We start from the raw sequence: 16,604 nt of genomic DNA, 5'->3' as shown, positions 1-16,604 counted from the left end.
TAAGGGTAAGAGAGATGTGTGGAAATAAAAAGAGCGTGGTTGAGAGAGCAGAAGAGGGTGTTTTGAAATGGTTTGGGCACATGGAGAGAATGAGTGAGGAAAGATTGACCAAGAGGATATATGTGTCGGAGGTGGAGGGAACGAGGAGAAGAGGGAGACCAAATTGGAGGTGGAAAGATGGAGTGAAAAGGATTTTGTGTGATCGGGGCCTGAACATGCAGGAGGGTGAAAGGAGGGCAAGGAATAGAGTGAATTGGAGCGATGTGGTATACAGGGGTTGACGTGCTGTCAGTGGATTGAATCAAGGCATGTGAAGCGTCCGGGGTAAACCATGGAAAGCTGTGTAGGTATGTATATTTGCGTGTGTGGACGTGTGTATGTACATGTGTATGGGGAGGGTTGGGCCATTTCTTTCGTCTGTTTCCTTGCGCTACCTCGCAAACGCGGGAGACAGCGACAAAGTATAAAAAAAAAAAAAAAAAAAAAAAAGAAAGAGTAATGGTAAGGAAGAAAAGCATTGTGGTGTTATTACTATATAATTCTCCAAAGAATTTAAGCAAAATGGAACAAATGTATAAAAGATAACAATGAAGAAACAACCAGGATGGTACTTGCAGCAGTGAATCACACGTCATAGACATGGCAAAGTACTAAGAATGGGAGATTTCTATTATCAACTGACAAACTGGGGAAAATTTTGATCTATGGTGACACAGAGTCAAGAAAACACTTTTTTTAGTGTAGACAGGAAAATTTCCTATGCTAACATCTCAGGAAGCACGCTCAGATGTCATTCAAGCAAAGAAGCTCCGAGATGTGCAGTGGTGGTTATAGATAGCACTCATCAAGCCAGGTATATGAAAGCAGTGAATGACTAAAGCAGGATAAGAAAGGTGGAACACAGAAACTTTGACAAGAATAGTGTGGACAAGGCAATTGAAAATCCCAGACTTTTCCATAAATTCACAAGTCAGTTGTTAACGAGCATCTAATCAGCCTAAGGGATTTAGAGGGGAAAATTGTAGTGGATGATGCAAGGATATGTGAAGAACTTTGAAGTTCAAAGGCATTTTCACAGTGGAAGTCACTAATGCTCCAACACCAGGGAGATGGAAAGGAGAAGAGGTTTTGAGAATCATCTTAGTATACAGAGGTGATGTTCACAGAATAATATAAGGACTTGATCCATACAAAGCACATGGTCCTGATTGAAATTTTACCTTATGAGCTCAATATGTGGGTGAAATGCTAGATAAACCACTTGAATTAATAGTCACGATGTCCCTGGAGACAGGCAAAGTGCTACGGGATTAGTAATGGGTAAACATCAAACCTATATATGAAAAGAGCCATGGATGTGGCACTGAACTAGAGATCAGTCTTACTAACTAGTGAGGTGTGCAAGGGTCTTGTGAAGATTATTAGAAAGCAAGTGGATGACTTGCTATACGAAGAGAAACTTCCTTAATGAGGGACAGCATGGTTGTAAGGAAAGGTCATGAGTAACTAACCCCTTAAACGTCTATGTCAGAGTGAGCTATATCCTGGACAAAAGAGGACGGCTGGGTAGACTCTGAATCTGGACTGCCAGAAAGCATCTGATATAGTACCCCATGGAAGGATGATCAAGAAACTGAATCCCAAGACAGGAACAAGAGGCAAACTTCTGTAAAGTAGAAGATTAATTCAGCGGGAGGAAACAAAATACACGTTAAAGGAGCCTTTTCTAAATGGTTGAGGTTATCAATGGAGAGCCACAGGATCCAGTTCAAGGAGGATCATTCTTCTTGAACTATGCTAATGACTTGCCTGATGGTACAGAATCCTGGGTGAATATATTTGCAGATGATGCAAAGGTCATGGGGGAAGTGAAAAGTGAGAAGGATTGTATCAGCTTACAAGGGAACCTAAACTGACTCCACACATTGATCTGAAATATTGTTGATGAAATTCAACCCAAGCAAATGTAAAGTAATGAGGCTGGGACAAAGCAAAAGATGCCTCACATAATTGTCCAGCAGGGTATAAGCTTCAGGATTCTGCACGTGAGAAGGGTTGGGAGTCAACATCATCCCTAACGTGTTGCCAGAATTCCATAATATGAGAATAGTTAGGTAGACAAACTGTCTGCAGGCAAATATCAAAAAATCATTTAAGTAAATGGATAAAAATTATTGAGCTAGTTATTCATACATACCCTGCTCAAAGCCAAAACTAAATTACAGTTCTCAGGCTTGGTCAGCAACCCTAAAGAAGGATATAGAGATTAAAGAGAAGGTCCAAAGAAGGGTAACAAAGATGGCACCAGTATCAAGTCCCATATTATGAGAATGGTTAGGGAGACAAACTGTCTGCTGGTAAATATCAGAAAAGCATTTAAGTACATGGATGTAAAAAAAATATTGAGCAAGCTATTCATATCCTACAGAGGTTAAAACTATATCATTTCATATCCCACAAAAGTAAAAACTATATCATGTTTATCTGGTTTGGTCATCAAACCTAAAGAGGCAAAAAGAACTCACAGAAAAACTCCAGAGAAGGGCAACAAAAATGTATTAAGAGAGCAAAGTTACAAGGAATGGCTGGAGGCTTTAAATTTACCCACCTTGGAAGAGGGAAGAGTGACGTGATCACAACCTTTAAGCTTTTAAGAGATCAGCGATGCAGACAGTGAAAAGTTCTTCGAGAGATGTAGGGATAGAGCAACCTGAGGACATAACATGAAATTAAGAAAGAAATGCTTTTATAGCATAAGTCCTGGATGAAAGGAACAGACTGACTGAGGACAAGGTTAATGCAAATAGCATACATAAATTCAAGAGGCATCTCAGTAATGTCTTGATATTTGAATAAGTAATGCTCCTGTGTAAGTCAATCCAAAAAACAAATTTACCACTGCATGCCCAAGAGTTGAACCAGGACTAGAGAGAACAAGAGAACAGCATACCACCAATGGTACAAAATCTATCTCTCCTGAGCTGCTATACTACAGCTCTATGATTCTTGCCCAATGCAGGCCTGCAGGATGCGACGTGCAACCCACACTCTTATCCTGAAAACACTACAATTCGATTCATAGGTATCTTGTTGATGTCTGTAGGTCGGAACAAGTAATGTTCATATGCAGGTCAAGCTAAACAGTATATGGTGGTCCAGTGGTATGCTGTCCACATACTGACATCATCATCTGGCAATCTCTGGCTGGCTGAAAGGTGGGCCCAAAATAAGCAAGCAGCCATTATCAAGATTAAGCCGACAGCAAAGGTTGAGGGTTGATAGATCCTGACCTTGATTTTCCTGATGATCACCCTAGAAAATCTCTCATTTTTGTAAGATAGACCATACAAAAGAAATATGGTTCCATAATAATAACAAAAAAGCAAAAGAGCAAAGGGATATATTTTGGTGGAGATTTAAAAACTATCATAGAGCACAGAAAGGATAAGGAAAGAGAACTGAAGGAACTGTGAAAGGAATATTGTGGTCAAGGCAAAACCATATATTTTTTAGTTAAAGAACAGCAAATCTAGATAAGAAATTCACAGGAAGGTGTTGTGGAGGACGATGAGAAAGAAATGTATGAAACTAAATGACAAGTTCAAAAATGTGTTCGCATTGGAAGATACAACAGCCCCATCATTAACATGAGACTGTTGTCCTCCAGTGTGAATAAATTTTTGAACTTGCTATTCAGTTCCATGCATTTCTTTCGATCATCCTCTACAACTCCTCCCTTTGAAATTCTTATCCAAATTTGAGGTTCTTTAACTGAAGAATTTATGGAAAAAAGTTTTAAGACATTCTTTTGCCTTGTCCATGCTATTCCTTCCAAAGCTTCTTCGGTACTTCTTCCTTATCCTTTCTGTGTGCTCTAAGACCCTTCAGTTGCTTGTTGGCTTGTGTCATCTAAATCTCCACTTAAGTACATCCCTTGCTCTTCTTTCTGACAATGTTATAGGAATGTATCTCTCTTTTTCTCTTTTCTCTCATCTGTCTTACAAATCTGAGAGACTTTCTGAGGTACTTAAGGAAATCACAGTTAGGATCTTAAACCCTCAACCTAAGCTGTCCATTCAATCTCAGTAGTGGCAGCTTGCTCATTTTGGGCCCACCTTTCAGTCAGCCAGAGACTACCACAGAGATGACATCAGTAGGTGAACACAATACCAGTGGACCACCATCAAATGTTTAGACTGACTTGCATGTGAACATTACACACTGTGACATATACAAACATTACCGACATGTCTATGAGTCAATATGTAACATTCTCAGGACCAGAGTGTGGGCCATTAGGATGTGATGCAGAAGAGTACCTGGAGAGAACTGAAATTGACAGAAACGAAACAAGAGAACTAGCAAAGGGTCTTGACCCATGTAAGGCACACGATTCTGTTGAAGTCTTTCTATAATGTATATACGAAAGTGTGCAGGAGCATGTGACAAGCCACTCAAGATACTGCTCCAAAAATCACTGGAAAAGGATGTAGTGCAAAGATAGTGTAAGACAGCAAATGTTAAGGCTATCTTTAACCCTCTGACTATTCCTCCCGTATACATGTAACCAGCATTGCCAAACTCTGCTTGCAAGTGGCTACACTGGAAGTGACAAGCCATCTTCAGCAAGACTGCGCCGCTGTCAATAGACAAAAAGGAATACAACCTTACTGGGAATATTCTCACTCCACAGGGGTCCATCGCTTTTCTGCTCCTGCATGAAGTCTGGCCTCAAAGATGCAGGAGTTCCCCATTCAAAATGAGTTTTAGCCCTTCAACTGCACAAGTGATCATAAAAGACAATCTCCAGTGTGAAATAAAAAAAATAATCATCACTGAACATGTGTATAATATCCACAAGATAAACCCTAAAATATCACAGCACGATTCTTTCCTCTACAAAGGTTTGGTTTGGTCTTACATGGACAACACTGAGTAAACTGGGTGGTCAGTGTATGATTTCATTTAGATATACAGTAAATGCACATCTAAGCACAATTCATACTTTGTAATACTTTCAGGCATATTCCAATACTATATACACTAATCATATTACAAACATATATATCATCTATGTAAGTTTCTAAAATGGGAAACAGAAGAAGGAGTCACGCGGGGAGTGATCATCCTCCTCGAAGGCTCAGAGTGGGATGCCTAAATGTGTGTGGATGTAACCAAGATGTGAAAAAAGGAGAGATAGGTAGTATGTTTGAGGAAAGGAACCTGGATGTTTTGGCTCTGAGTGAAACGAAGCTCAAGGGTAAAGGGGAAGAGTGGTTTGGAAATGTCTGGGGAGTGAAGTCAGGGGTTAGTGAGAGGACAAGAGCAAGGGAAGGAGTAGCAATACTCCTGAAACAGGAGTTGTGGGAGTATGTGATAGAATGCAAGAAAGTAAATTCTCGATTAATATGGGTAAAACTGAAAGTTGATGGAGAGAGGTGGGTGATTATTGGTGCATATGCACCTGGGCATGAGAAGAAAGATCATGAGAGGCAAGTGTTTTGGGAGCAGCTAAATGAGTGTGTTAGCGGTTTTGATGCACGAGACCGGGTTATAGTGATGGGTGATTTGAATGCAAAGGTGAGTAATGTGGCAGTTGAGGGAATAATTGGTATGCATGGGGTGTTCAGTGTTGTAAATGGAAATGGTGAAGAGCTTGTAGATTTATGTGCTGAAAAAGGACTGATGATTGGGAATACCTGGTTTAAAAAGCGAGATATACATAAGTATACTTATGTAAGTAGGAGAGATGGCCAGAGAGCGTTATTGGATTACGTGTTAATTGACAGGCGCGCGAAAGAGAGACTTTTGGATGTTAATGTGCTGAGAGGTGCAAATGGAGGGATGTCTGATCATTATCTTGTGGAGGCTAAGGTGAAGATTAGTATGGGTTTTCAGAAAAGAGGAGTGAATGTTGGGGTGAAGAAGGTGGTGAGAGTAAGTGAGCTTGGGAAGGAGACCTGTGTGGGGAAGTACCAGGAGAGACTGTGTACAGAATGGAAAAAGGTGACAACAATGGAAGTAAGGGGAGTGGGGGAGGAATGGGATGTATTTAGGGAATCAGTGATGGATTGCGCAAAAGATGCTTGTGGCATGAGAAGAGTGGGAGGTGGGCTGTTTAGAAAGGGTAGTGAGTGGTGGGATGAAGAAGTAAGAGTATTAGTGAAAGAGAAGAGAGAGGCATTTGGATGATTTTTGCAGGGAAAAAATGCAATTGAGTGGGAGAAGTATAAAAGAAAGAGACAGGAGGTCAAGAGAAAGGTGCAAGAGGTGAAAAAAAGGGCAAATGAGAGTTGGGGTGAGAGACTATCAGTAAATTTTAGGGAGAATAAAAAGATGTTCTGGAAGGAGGTAAATAGGGTGCGTAAGACAAGGGAGCAAATGGGAACTTCAGTGAAGGGCGCAAATGGGGAGGTGATAACAAGTAGCGGTGATGTGAGAAGGAGATGGAATGAGTATTTTGAAGGTTTGTTGAATGTGTCTGATGACAGAGTGGCAGATATAGGGTGTTTTGGTCGAGGTGGTGTGCAAAGTGAGAGGGTTAGGGAAAATGATTTGGTAAACAGAGAAGAGGTAGTAAAAGCTTTGCGGAAGATGAAAGCCGGCAAGGCAGCAGGTTTGGATGGTATTGCAGTGGAATTTATTAAAAAAGGGGGTGACTGTATTGTTGACTGGTTGGTAAGGTTATTTAATGTATGTATGACTCATGGTGAGGTGCCTGAGGATTGGCGGAATGCGTGCATAGTGCCATTGTACAAAGGCAAAGGGGATAAGAGTGAGTGCTCAAATTACAGAGGTATAAGTTTGTTGAGTATTCCTGGTAAATTATATGGGAGGGTATTGATCGAGAGGGTGAAGGCATGTACAGAGCATCAGATTGGGGAAGAGCAGTGCGGTTTCAGAAGTGGTAGAGGATGTGTGGATCAGGTGTTTGCTTTGAAGAATGTATGTGAGAAATACTTAGAAAAGCAAATGGATTTGTATGTAGCATTTATGGATCTGGAGAAGGCATATGATAGAGTTGATAGAGATGCTCTGTGGAAGGTATTAAGAATATATGGTGTGGGAGGCAAGTTGTTAGAAGCAGTGAAAAGTTTTTATCGAGGATGTAAGGCATGTGTACGTGTAGGAAGAGAGGAAAGTGATTGGTTCTCAGTGAATGTAGGTTTGCGGCAGGGGTGTGTGATGTCTCCATGGTTGTTTAATTTGTTTATGGATGGGGTTGTAAGGGAGGTAAATGCAAGAGTCCTGGAAAGAGGGGCAAGTATGAAGTCTGTTGGGGATGAGAGAGCTTGGGAAGTGAGTCAGTTGTTGTTCGCTGATGATACAGCGCTGGTGGCTGATTCATGTGAGAAACTGCAGAAGTTGGTGACTGAGTTTGGTAAAGTGTGTGGAAGAAGAAAGTTGAGAGTAAATGTGAATAAGAGCAAGGTTATTAGGTACAGTAGAGGTGAGGGTCAAGTCAATTGGGAGGTGAGTTTGAATGGAGAAAAACTGGAGGAAGTGAAGTGTTTTAGATATCTGGGAGTGGATCTGTCAGCGGATGGAACCATGGAAGCGGAAGTGGATCATAGGGTGGGGGAGGGGGCGAAAATTTTGGGAGCCTTGAAAAATGTGTGGAAGTCGAGAACATTATCTCGGAAAGCGAAAATGGGTATGTTTGAGGGAATAGTGGTTCCAACAATGTTGTATGGTTGCGAGGCGTGGGCTATGGATAGAGGTGTGCGCAGGAGGATGGATGTGCTGGAAATGAGATGTTTGAGGACAATGTGTGGTGTGAGGTGGTTTGATCGAGTAAGTAACGTAAGGGTAAGAGAGATGTGTGGAAATAAAAAGAGCGTGGTTGAGAGAGCAGAAGAGGGTGTTTTGAAATGGTTTGGGCACATGGAGAGAATGAGTGAGGAGAGATTGACCAAGAGGATATATGTGTCGGAGGTGGAGGGAACGAGGAGAAGAGGGAGACCAAATTGGAGGTGGAAAGATGGAGTGAAAAAGATTTTGTGTGATCGGGGCCTGAACATGCAGGAGGGTGAAAGGAGGGCAAGGAATAGAGTGAATTGGAGTCATGTGGTATACAGGGGTTGACGTGCTGTCAGTGGATTGAATCAAGGCATGTGAAGCGTCTGGGGTAAACCATGGAAAGCTGTGTAGGTATGTATATTTGCGTGTGTGGACGTGTGTATGTACATGTGTATGGGGGGGGGGGAGGTTGGGCCATTTCTTTCGTCTGTTTCCTTGCGCTACCTCGCAAACGCGGGAGACAGCGACAAAGTATAAAAAAAAAAAAAAAAAAAAAAAAAAAAAAAAAAAAAAATGTAAGTTTACACATATTTTTAACACAAAGCTTTGTTTTACATAAAAATATCAACAATCATTATCATTATTCTAATTCTAAAACTTGTGCATCCTTCATTCACTGATGATGTACTTGAGACAGAATAGGAGCTTGTGAAATATACAACATTTTTGATAACAGAGCTAATTCTCCGCCTACAGCTGGAGACTATTGAAGATATGAGTGGATAAATGGTGGAATCAAACTTTAGCTGGGAATTCAAATGAGTGAAGAAACCATTATCATCAATTGATGACATTAGTTACACACTATGCAGCATCAATTGACAATAATAGTACTTTAAGGGTTAAATATCAAAACCTAACATCAAATTGCACAAGGCATAAAAACTATAAGTAATAACTGTAAACATCTGGCATCTCCACTGAACAAATAACATCTACAAAGTGTACCTGATCAGATGTAGACAGAACTCTACTCATTTTGTCGTTCTCTTTCATATGAGTAAGTTTTGTAAAGCATCACCGAACCGGCAGAGGACATCACTTTAAATGGTGACTACTGGCTTCCTTTCATAAGAGACAAGGTAAAAGGATACAGGCTAAGAATCTACAACAACCACTTTCAGCGTAATGTTGGGTTATATCACTGATTAACGGGTCATACTTTATCGATAAGTAAAGTTTTACATGTTATGGTTGGGGGCAAACCCTAATCATGAGAAAAATGCAGCAATAACAGTTCCTATGTTATGGAATGGTTAGTACACTCTAATGTCTAAAATTCTGCAATTTTAGAGCCAAACAGTCGTTAAATTACTGGATTTCCCAGATTATGGTTATCAATACTGCTGAGGGGGACTACTAATGGGATGAACAAATTATAACTTAAGCTTTGGAGTTTTATTTTCCAATATATAAGTTTATGAGAGTTTTATAAAAATAACAACTGTAGTTACTTATCATACTTACCAAATTCCTCTAATCACAAACTGTACAATGTAGACTAAGGTAGGGATGGGTAATTACGTTAATGATGAAGAGCTATGGTTCACATCTGGCCCAGTCGAGGCTGAGGGTATGTAAATAAGGATGGCACCTTCCTGCGATGAGGCATTTCATCCATTTTGGGAGTTGGTGTGGATATGCTTGGAGATCAACAAAAGTCAGCTCAGAAAACGAAGCATCAAGCAAGAAGGCTTGGTGAGGAGGTTGGAGTTGCAAGACCTGGGTGTTTACAATAATGTCTTTATGAAATTAGCTACACTTAGTAATTCAAAACAGAGCAAGCAATGAACTATGGTGACATGTGGATATCTACCTCAGCAGAGCCCAGACAGTAAAGGGGGATTTACAAACAAGAGCACCATTTCATTGACCACTTGTACTCTCCACATGGCAAATCACGGGAGATGCCAAAGTTTAGAATGTTGGAATGGAAATGTTACGGTACAGTTGCATGATCAATGATATCTCTTATAGTTACCCTGTAAAATTCATGAATGTGACATATCTGAACATAACTTCAAAGTATTAAGATTTTGGTTTAATGAAAGATAATGAAGAAAACATCACAACCTATTTAAAAAAAAAGACTAAACTCTAATTTCCTCATCTAAATACACCACAACCTATGAGAACGTTCCTAAACCTAGGTATCCCATTTAATACTCTAGAAACGAGAATGGAAATGTCCACCTGTTAAGATATAATATGCAAGGATAACAAGAAAAAATAATTTTTTACACTAAAAACCAACTTCAAGTAAGCCCCCATCTATCAGTGTAATGTAAAACTTTGCCTAAAAAGTCCTCCTCTATCACTAAAACATAAAGCTTCACCTTAAAAGTCCTCCCCTATCATTTAGGCATTCAAAACTGCCTTCATACTCAAAACATATGGTAAAAAAAAAAAATTCAAAAAGAGGTCGGAAACTATTTTACAAACATAGAAGACTTGGATGAAAATAATCACAAGTGCTGTAATGGTTGAAAGAAGGAAAGAAGGCCCCTTATAAATCATAAATTTAGTGTCTGTTCATTTTATTCCACATGATTTCCCTCTTCCAAGTTCTGCTCATCTAATCTAGGTTACGTTCTAGCTTCCTTTTATTTTCACGTTGGAGGCTTCAGTCACAGATGAAAGTACATAACAAGGCATGGTTAAAGACACTGGAATCTAAACTAAGTGTCCCAGGATAGGGAAAATCAGATAAAAAATAGAAAGCATTATCATCTTGGTAATAACACATCATTTTGCATTAGGTTGCACTGTTGGGTTATGTGTTCTTTCCTTTCCATGTGCCATTTTAATTAATGGTAACTTAATTCATACAAGAGCTCTTGCATCAATAAGCATCCTATAAATATCTCTGCTGATGAGTAAGAAAGAACTTTTTATTTTCACTTGAAAATCTGATCAGGTTGATTGGGAATTGTTACATCATGAAAAATCAATTGACTTTTTCAAACTTTTGATCACAGAAAAACAGAAAGCTATGTAAAAGTAGCAACTTTTCTTCTATGGGGTTAAGTTGCATAACCCATAACGAAATACAAAAAAATTGGGCCTTGCAGTGAAAGAAAAAGGGGTTTGGTTTGAATAGGTAAACCAATCAACCTTACATTACCCCAACTAGGGTGGCTCTGCTGCACAGCCTCAAGACCTGAGCCTCCCTGAACGTAACCCAGAGATGGATGAAAACTGTAAAAATATCAAACAAGCTCCTCTATAACTGGTTAACTATCTTCTCTAAAATAATTCAAGTTCCTGAAAAATGTGTGGTATCACTTTAAAACTGTATATGTGAGAAAGGTAGCTTCTTCTAGGATAATTTCTTATGAAATTAGTTTCATAATTTATCATCTCAAATCTAAATACTGTATACTAATCATAAAACTCTTACCAATCATTAACAAGATGGAAGAATGAAGAAAACAAGGTCTATCAGATACTACTAACGTATTTCAACAAAGTAACTGAATTCACAGATTGAGTTATCCTAGAATATTACTGAGGGTAAACATGGGCACAGATACATATGCTTCTCTTATGACTCCTGCTACGCTTTGTAAAATTTTCCAATGAATTTTGAGAATCCTCTTTTCACTACCAGCTGCCACTTGCAAGTGATCACACCACAAGAGAAAGGTCAACTTCAGAGAGCTGTATTATCAGCAACGGTGGAAATGCATAATGATGCAGTCCATTCAAGGATCTTCTAACTCCAGAGGAGCCAATCACTTCCTACTCCTGCTTGGAGTGTAGTCTTGAAGATGCACTAACACGATAAAAGAGGTAACTGGTCTTATATAATCAAAATGCATAATGATGCAGTCCAGTCAAGGATCTTCTAACTCCAGAGGAGCCAATCACTTCCTGCTCCCGCTTGGAGTGTAGTCTTGAAGATGCACTGACACAATGAAAGAGGTAACTGGTCTTATATAATCAAAATAATTATCATATTAGATAGCTGTAGACACCTCCGAAGGAAAAGTCATTCTATTCAATAATAATGTGGCATAACGAAAAAATAACATTTTCTCATTCAATTAACCCCAAATTCCATCTTGAAAGAGGATACTCTATACGTACAACTGTACGGTGGCATCTCATTTTCATTTGATACAAAGCCCATCCATTCTCAGATTAAAAAAATACATATCCATGTTGAAAACAGATGGTTAAAACATTTCAAGGGAACGGATAGGAAAGACGCAAGGTATGAGTGAAATATTAGATGAAGACACTGATGACATCAAAGTCCTTTAAACATGTGGGATAACCATACAATTTACGTGTTCTCATCATGAACTCATACGTAACCTTCCAATTAAACATGAGATAACCTTACAAATTACATGTTCTCATCATCAACTCATACGTAACCTTGCATTTAAACATGCGGGATAACCTTGCAATTTACGTGTTCTCATCATGAACTCATATGTAACCTTGCAATTATCCCGCTCCTTTCAACAACCCGCATCACCTCTGTTGAGTTCACACTTTTTCAACCATATTAGCAATGTCACAAATCATAACAGAAACACTACAAGACAACAGTAGTCACTGCAAATAAAGAAAAAACAACAACAACAACAACAGACAACACATTCCTGTCTCTAGCCCCCTCATCACGGACGTAAAGAAAATGTAAGATGGGGGTCAATATTTTACGTAAGATAAAAATGGTCATCTTGAGAACTACCTGCTTTAGAAAAATGTGATATATAGTCATATTTTAATATAAAAAACAGCCGACCCAAGTTCTGCCTTAGCACACACACGCACGAGTATTGACACCAAGACGTAATACGCAGATACAACAATGATATTAAAACCACACATATATATACATATTTATATACATATCTTACTCCTAGCTAGAGTACAAGCACCATTGAAGTCTTAATACCACGTGAAAAACAATGCCAAGCACACAGGAGACACAGACACAGACACACAAACACACACACACATCAAAAATGGCATCACACAAAGACACTCGAGTGAGGGCGTTTGTGTGTGTGTGTGTCTGTGTCTTTCCCTCCTTCCCTCCATCTCAACACTTACGGTGGCGGATGTGTCACCTCCTGACGACGACGTACACACACTCACTCCTCCAGCAGCAGGAGGAGGTGTAAGGAGGAGGTTGAGGGAGGTTTTGGGAGGTAGCTACGTAGGTGTGTGAGCGCCGCCCTGACACGCCCAGCCTCTCAGCCCGGCCGGTCGATCGCTCAGCTGACGTCTGTTTACATCTGCGCCGGCGGTTGTACACCGAGCCCGCCACCACTAACAAAAAACGAGAAAAAATGAAGAAAAACCCCTCAAAATTACCTTATCACCTATCTATCAACACCCTTCCTTTATCATTAAATTATACATATCTATCTCTCTTTATTCTATTCATAATTAAGACTTTTTTCCCATCCCTATCTTTTTTAACTTGATTTATCTGCGCCACGCTGAATCAGTTATATTTCCAATATAATTTGCAGAACACTCATAATTAATTCTATTATAGGATTCATAATCAATTCTGTAATTCTATGATAAGAGTTAAATGCTCTAAAGCTATTTTCATCTCGTTAAAGAACTGAGTTGGTTTTATTTGGAAGTGAATTAATGTCACTAAAAACCCTTGCCTACAGATATTTAAAAACGTCACAGCAAGCACAAAATATATGATATATAATGACATCTTTGGTCATGCCTCATCCAAACACTGAAGGAATGTTTCGATATACAAATACGAAATTAAATATTCATAAACAAACATGCCAGCAATCTCATGTCAATAAAAACCCTTAAAACGCAATGGCGCGACCAAAGGTGTACCAAACCCAGTGTGGAACAGATACAGTAAACCTTCCATTACTGAGTCTTCATTACTGAGTGTCACCTTGAGCACTAGGGCGCTACCCTCATACTCGTCCGCCGTTTCCCACGTTAGCGTGGTAGCGCCAGAACGGATGAAGGCAGGCCGCATCCCCTCACATCCAACCTCTAGCCGTCATGCGCTATGCGCCGAAACCACAGCTCCCTATCCACATCCAGGCCCCCACAGACCTTTCCATGGTTTACCCCGGACGCTTCACATGCCCTGGTTCAGTCCACTGACAGCACGTCCGCCAATTCACCACATCGTTCCAATTCCTTGCAACCTGTGCATGCCTTTCACCCTCCTGCCTGTTCAGGTTCCAAGCGCTCAAAATCTTTTTTTCACTCCATAATTCCATTTACAGCTTCATCTCCATCTTCTCCTTGTCCCCTCCACCTCTGACACATATATATTCTTCATTCTCTCCTCACCCATTCTCTCCATGTGTCCAAACCATTTCAGTAAGCTATATTCAGCACTCAGTTGCATTCTTCCTATGGCCACACTTATCTCTAACCCCTTTTGTTACCTATTCGACCAAAGCAACTCACACCATCTACTGTCTTCAAACATTACATTTCCAAAAAAAAAAAAAAAAAAAAATCACTCTTCTCTGCACATCCTTATCTCACACCCATACAACATCGTTGGGACTATCATACCTTCAGAATTATACCCACTTCATTCTCCTAGATAACAACCTCTCTTTCCAGAAATTCTTCAGCGCTCCCAGAACCTGCGCCCCTTACCCACCTTATCACTCACCTTTGCTTCCGTGGTTCCATTTGCTGCCATGTCCACTCGTTCCAAATTTCCATTATTCAAATAACCTGTCTGTCTAACCTACTAAACCTAATTACCTTGCTTCCATTCACATTCACCCTGAACTAACTTCTTCTTTCACATAATCTGGTTAACTCAGTCACCAACTTCTGCAGTTTCTCACCCGACTCTGGTGCCACCACCAGCGCTGTGTCATCAGCAAACAACAACTGACTCACTTCTCTGGAACCCTTACGGACATGAAGATTGCATTTTCGCCTCTCTGTCCAAGACTCTTGCATTTATCTCCCTTTTTTACTCATCTATATAAAAAGGTTCCAAAAACCTTGGTGGGGATAGGGAAGGAAGATTACTTGCCACGTATTCCCTGCGTGTCGTAGAAGGCGACTAAAAGGGGAGGGAGCGGGGGGGCTGGAAATCCTCCCCTCTCTTTTTTTTTTTTTAATTTTCTAAGAGAAGGAACATTGTATATATATATATATATATATATATATATATATATATATATATATATATATATATATATATATATATATATGTGTGTGTGTGTGTGTGTGTGTGTGTGTGTGTGTGTGTGTAGTACAATATTAGGCTCAAAATGATTTAATTAACCAATAGTCTAGTTATGGTCTGACACTTGACGACAATACAGCCTTTTCTCTACACTCGGCTTCATAAACTACTTCTCTTTTGCCCCAGTACACTAGGTTGATAAACTAATTACTTCTACCTAAGTAATTACTTCTGCCACAGGGTAATCTCCATGGATATGATTACAATCAGGCCAATCACCCACACTCTCCAATCAGCGAGTCATTTGCATACATGTTCGACCCAAGTGTAAGGGACGTGTCACTCACTCGAAGAGCCATGGCTGTCGACCAGGTGGTGGCGAAGTAAGTGAAGGCTGTGCCATTCTCTGCGTATTTCGGTAGTTCTTCATCGAAAGGGAACGAGCCTTTTTAAGTCTATGCTTGAAGTGTTGTTTGACAGCATTCCACATCCGCCATGACTGCACACTTGGGAGTTTCTGATTGGAAAGCTTTGTCTAAATCCATAGTTTAGTTCAGTGGGGGGGTAATACAGTCACTCTAAGAACCCAACCACAACACCACGTCCTTCCTCCATCACTGACCGAGCCAGACTGACCCCGAAATGAGTGGTTCGGGGCAAGGAGATAGCTCGAAGGTGCTTCGAACCCTCGGCGAACCAGCTTCGAACGGCAATGTAGCCAATCACGTCTCGGGCATAGCCCATACTGACGCTCCATGGTACAAAATATGGCATTACGTGAAATTCTGATGATTTTACATTTCTCCTGTAGGCTTAAGCCCCAAACGACAGGTCGATTTGAACTATACAATTGGCCTTTTATGAGAGAGTCAACGATGTGTGGGGATTGTACCTTGATCAACACAGTGAATAAAACTGTTTCACAGGAACTTCCAGCACAAACCCATCTTACCCTTACATAAATCAGAGGAAATGAATATTTTTTTCATGTGTTTTACGTGGCATCTGTCATGCAAAAAAAGTCACAAATCTCCGTGGTTGTAGAAATTTGCACTACTGAACACTAACATATCATTGGTTCGAATCCTGGTCGCGAAGCCAGTCCACAGTCCACCCAGCTGTTCATCCTCCCTTGGGCAGGTGATCTATATGGACACCTGACGCAAGGAAATGAAGCCATGATACATATATACAGCATCAAGAGACGGGAGAACACGAACATAAAACACTCCCCATAACTCAGTATGACCAAATAACTTAGTAACCTTTTCCTGAAAGATATTAAAGCAACAGGGCTTTTGTACAGCCTGCAAAGGAAGTGATGTCACAATTTTCATTAGGATTCGTTCTAACAACCACCGTTTGTAGTTAGAAAGAGTCGTTTGTGGTCGGGAGCCTAGCCAATACTGACTCTAGACTCAGTCCAGAGTCATAGAATTGACTAATGAGCTTTTGGTAGAATTCAGTTGTAGAAAATGGTGTGTCTATGGCCTCTTGACCCAACTGTCTCGCTGTTCAACCTTTTTTTTTTCTCGGGCATTCTCTCTTATTTTTGCAAGTAAAAAGGCTTCCAGGTAGGTAGTGAAAGAGCTAATGTCCAAAGCCCATGCGATAAAGATGCATAAAGAAA

The 16,604-nt window shown here is 40.2% G+C and overlaps 1 long non-coding RNA gene across 1 annotated transcript; it reads right to left on the bottom strand.

Moving 5' to 3' along the window:
• Positions 1–9,152: 9,152 nt before the first annotated feature.
• On the bottom strand, positions 9,153–15,584 carry LOC139748080 (uncharacterized). Its single transcript, XR_011712532.1, has 3 exons — positions 15,322–15,584; positions 12,871–13,089; positions 9,153–9,522 (listed from the first exon to the last, which is right to left on the bottom strand). It is a non-coding gene; the product is annotated as an uncharacterized lncRNA (long non-coding RNA).
• Between the last annotated feature and the right edge of the window lie 1,020 nt (positions 15,585–16,604).

This window comes from Panulirus ornatus, chromosome 72 (assembly GCF_036320965.1).
Source record: "Panulirus ornatus isolate Po-2019 chromosome 72, ASM3632096v1, whole genome shotgun sequence".
NCBI lineage: Eukaryota > Metazoa > Arthropoda > Malacostraca > Decapoda > Palinuridae > Panulirus > Panulirus ornatus.
Note: the sequence above shows the minus strand (reverse complement) of the source record. Positions and strands in the feature narration are given on the sequence as shown.